Consider the following 4,495-nt stretch of genomic DNA (forward strand, 5'->3'; position numbering starts at 1 on the left):
TGTCCCACACTGAAGGCTCTCAATCCTTCTCCTCCGCTCGCTTTCTATTCAAGTAATTGGACAATGAATCATTAATAAGGTTCCCTCGGGCTTTTGCTGGTGGATTTACTGATAAACCGGGGAATTGTAAGGAAACTGGAGCACAGGCAGGGTCCTTGCGACAGACCAGTCCGGCTAGCCCAGTCGGTGGAGTGTCGGATACTTCATCCCCACGGCGGGGAGTTTGTGTTTTAAATTTTTGGGCTCATTTTAAAGGCGATTCCGAGCTCCGGAATCTTGTCTCTCTCCAGCCGCCCGCTGCTAAAGATTGAACTGATTTTAATTTCACCTTGGCTCGGGGTCAGTGCGGCTCAGTGGGACTTCGGCCTGTCTTTCCCTTCACAACCCATCAGGGCCGAGAAAACAACGGGGAATTTTACACACGTGTTGTGTTCTGTAACTTTTTATAAACACTTCAGTGTATTTCACTCTGTGTCCAAGACTGTGAGGTCTTCCCTGGTGTGTCAGCTTCCGGTGTTTATAAACACTTCAGATTTCCTGATAATGTTGTTGAATCGCATTTTTTGAAAGAGTCATTGACCGAGAGGTGTAGGGGATTTAGAGCTGGGGATCTCCTGTGAAACCAGCCCAATAATTTGAAACACAAACCGCCCCTGAGATTAAGAGTCTCAGGCTCTACCGACTGAGCTAGCCGGGCCGGTCTGACCCCGCGCACTGCTTGTGTTACAAACCATGAACCAGTTTCCCCTCAATTCCCAGCTTTACCAGTAAATCGGCCAACAAAAGCCCGAGAGAACCTTATTACTGATACTTTATCCAATCACTTTAATATGTGTTTTCTGGTTAGCAACACTTCTGCCGCAGGAAAATGTTCTCCTTCTTTACTTTATTAAAACTCTTCATGATGTTGAACACGTCGACAAAATCTTCCCTTATCTTCTCTGCTCTGAGGAGAACAGCCTCTTCTTCTCCACTACTCGACGGAACTGAAGTCCCGCATCCGTCCGAAAGCGCAGTGCCTGAATTACACACAATACTCTAAAGGTTTGGTATAACTTCCTTCCTTTTGCCCTCTATGCCTCTGTCTGTAAAGCCCAGGATTCCGTTTTCTTTTCTAACACAAGACAAAATGCTGCGGATGCTGGAAGTTTGAAATAAAAACAGAATTTGCTGAAAATACTCAGCAGCTGTGAATGGCAGGTGAGTTGGAAAAAAGCGAATTAGGCTCGGAATAGTGTGTAAGGGTTCCATGGTGTAATGGTGAGCACTCTGGACTTTGAATCCAGCAATCCGAGTTCAAATCTCGGTGGAACCTGGTACCCTCTTGTCCCAGCTTTTGTAAAAGTAATTTTGATGGCAGCTGTGTGATTGGCTGCTCAGCAGCGGGAAAATGTCGAAGCTGAAGGTTTGGATGAGAAAAGGCTGGAATGGAATGGTGGAGGTAAAATTTGCCCAGTTCTTCCAATATTGCTGCTGGGCGAGGTTTGCAAGTAGCCTTGAGAGGGCAGTGATGTATCGCCATTGCAGTGCTGGTCCCCGACACAAACTCCGTTCCCGAGCCACCGACTTCATCCCAATCCCTGGCCACTGAGACTGAATGAGACAGCTTGCAACCTTGGTGCTGCATTTGACACTGAGATGAGCTTCCGCCCAAGACGGTCTACTTCCACCTCTGTAACGTCGCCCGACTCCACCGCTGATCTGCTGCTGAAACCCTCATCCTTGCCTTTGTCACCTCTAGACTTGACGATTCTAATGTACTCCTGGAAGGCCTCCCATCACCCTCCCTCCATAAACTTCATCTCATCCAATCCTCTGCTGCCCGTATCCTAACTCGCACCATGTCCCGTTCACCCATCACCTCGGCTCTCACTCACCTACATTGGCTCCCAACCAGCCGACAACTCAATTTTCAAATTCTCTTCCTTGTTTTGAAATCCCTCCATGGACTCGCCCCTCTCTATCTCTGTAACCTTCTCCAGCCCTACACCCTCTGTGACCTCTGCACTCCTCCAATTCTGGGCTCTTACACATCCCCGATTTTAATCCTTCCACGACCTGCCGTGGTGGGATTGTGAGCTCAGGTCTCCAGATCATCATGAAGTCTGCGGCTGAGGAACAGTTTGTGGCGGGACCAGCACTGCAATGGCGATTCATCGCTGCCCCCTCTTAATCCAACATTTATTTTCCTCTCTTTATTTCTCTTTCTGTGCCTGATTGGACATTGAATTCACTGTTCTCACTAACATTTCTCTAACCGAAACTGCACAAGTCAAAAATGTTCCTTTCAAAATCATTAAACTCTCGAATTTCCAGGTCGCCCCCGAATCTTCTGAATCAGATGCCTCCAGTTTTCCCACTCAATCAATGTCCCTTTGCAATTTTCTGCTCCTATCCTCACTAATTACTGTGCCACTGTCAGACTTGGTTTACAGATATCGATCGTAGGATCCGGAATGCACTGCCTGAAAGGGTGCTGGAGGCAGATTCAATCGTGGTTTTCAAAAGGCAGTTGCATAAGTAGCTGTATGATTGTATGATTCACTGAGATCACCTCTCGTTCTTCTCAACTCGAGAGAGTATAGGCCCAATCTACTCAATCGCTCCTCATAGGACAGCCCTCTCATTGCAGGAATCAGTCTGCTGAACCTTCTCACACCCCATCTAAGGCAAGTATATCCTTCAACAGGTAAGGTGACCAAAGCTAAAATACGGTTTTGATCTGCTGGTAGTAAGCGAGCAAGGATCTGCGAGATATTGCAGTTTGTACAAGTGTTCCCTGGTGGTCTAGTGGTTAGGATTCGGCGCTCTCATCGCCGCGACCCATTGGTTCTTACAAAACTGTTTAATAAAATAATTCAAGTCTGTTAGACACTTAATAATTCTCTTAATCGACCCACTGCTTTTTGTTGCACACTGAAGGGAACGCTAACATGTTTTCCAGGTGAGAGTCAAACTTTAGTAACATTTTTGTAGAATCAGACAGCACAGAAGGAACCCATTAAACCCCATCGTGCCTGTGCCGGCTCTTTGAAAGAACTATTCAATGAGTCCCACTGCCCTGCTCTTTCCCCATAGCCCTGCAAGTGTTTCTTTTTCAACTACATTTCCCTTTTGAAAGTTAATGTTGAATCTATGATTCTATGACACTGTTTTTATTTTTACACGGCGTGGTTCACAGTTCTGAATATTGTCCATACGCAGCAAGTTGAATTGTTGTTCAGAAGCTGCTCGACCAGTTGTGTATTTGGAGCAGTTTCCCAGTTTATTTCCCTGTGATGTGATGATTGTGGGGGCTCGGTGTGTGTAACTGGATTTTCTGCAGTCCACCGGCAGCAGGTGGTGAAAGCAGGCCAGAGACAGTGACTGACAGGTGAGCTAGATTTCCTTACACACCTTGGAATTCAGGAGAATCTAGTTCATGGTTTGCAGAGCAAACTGCTAAAATAAAGTGTATAAAATGAGAAGGGAACAAATTCATGACATGCAAAGCATGGAAATTACTGTGTGAAATGGGCCTCGGATAATATTAACGTCAATATTTTTCTGCCTGACATGGTGGTGGAAGCAGATTCAATATTAACTTTCAAAGGGGAAGGAAATTGAAAAAGAAACACTTGCACGGCTTTGGGAAAAGAGCAGGGCAGTGGGAATAATTGGATTGCTCTTTCAAAGAGGCACAGGCACTATGGGGCGAATGGCCTCCTTCTGTGCTGTCTGATTTTATGATTCTATAATAAGTTATCGCAGTTTGTCTGTCACCCAGTAAACTTGTTATTAATTCCTGCAGTGAGCAACACAATGTTGTGGGTTGATTAATGATGATTGAAACAATTATGAAGGGTCTCACTGACTTGAATTATCCCTAAATACCTTTGGTTAACAAAAATCTCTCAGTCGCAGATTAAAATGAACAATTGATGTTGTACCTTTGAAAGAGCTATCCAAATAGTCCCACTCCGCTGCTCTTCCCCCATAGCCCTGCTGACACTCATGCCAGTGGAAACTGTTTCCCCCATAATTTTGAACAACTCTCTTAAATCTCCCCTGAAATGTGATTAATGGAGGTCAATGTGGGCAAATGTCAAGTCATCCACTAAGAAAGATCGGTCAGTCTATGATCTGAAAACATTGGCAGAGAATATTTTTTTCTGTGAAATAGCCGGTCCTGTTTAATTTAACAGAAGTTGCCCCAGATCCCTGCTCTCACAAGCAATGAACATTTGAAAGCATTCTCCTAAAATACGATGTGTAAAATGAGATATGGGTTAAAAGTTCAGCACATGCAAGAGCAAAATAATTCACTGTATTTCGACTGTCCCTCAGTAAGCATATTTTAATGTATTTCATTCTGCAAAAGGAAGTTATTGGTTCAATAATGGTTATTAAATCAATTCTTATTTTATCACATTAGATGCATGTTATTAATTTAATAAAATTACTTCGCATTAATTAATTAAAAACGGTGATATCAAAATTAATTCCCTAACCGGGA

General features: G+C 44.3%; 1 non-coding gene across 1 annotated transcript; it reads left to right on the forward strand.

Annotated features, from left to right (window-relative positions):
- Positions 1-1,243: 1,243 nt before the first annotated feature.
- trnaq-uug (transfer RNA glutamine (anticodon UUG)) lies at positions 1,244-1,315 on the forward strand. Its single transcript has one exon. It is a non-coding gene; the product is annotated as a tRNA-Gln (tRNA).
- The last annotated feature ends 3,180 nt before the right edge of the window (positions 1,316-4,495 follow it).

The sequence above is a fragment of the Somniosus microcephalus genome, unplaced genomic scaffold, assembly GCF_052327205.1.
Source record: "Somniosus microcephalus isolate GS21.2 unplaced genomic scaffold, FLI_Smic_1.0 unresolved_chr4, whole genome shotgun sequence".
NCBI classification, from domain to species: Eukaryota; Metazoa; Chordata; class Chondrichthyes; order Squaliformes; family Somniosidae; genus Somniosus; species Somniosus microcephalus.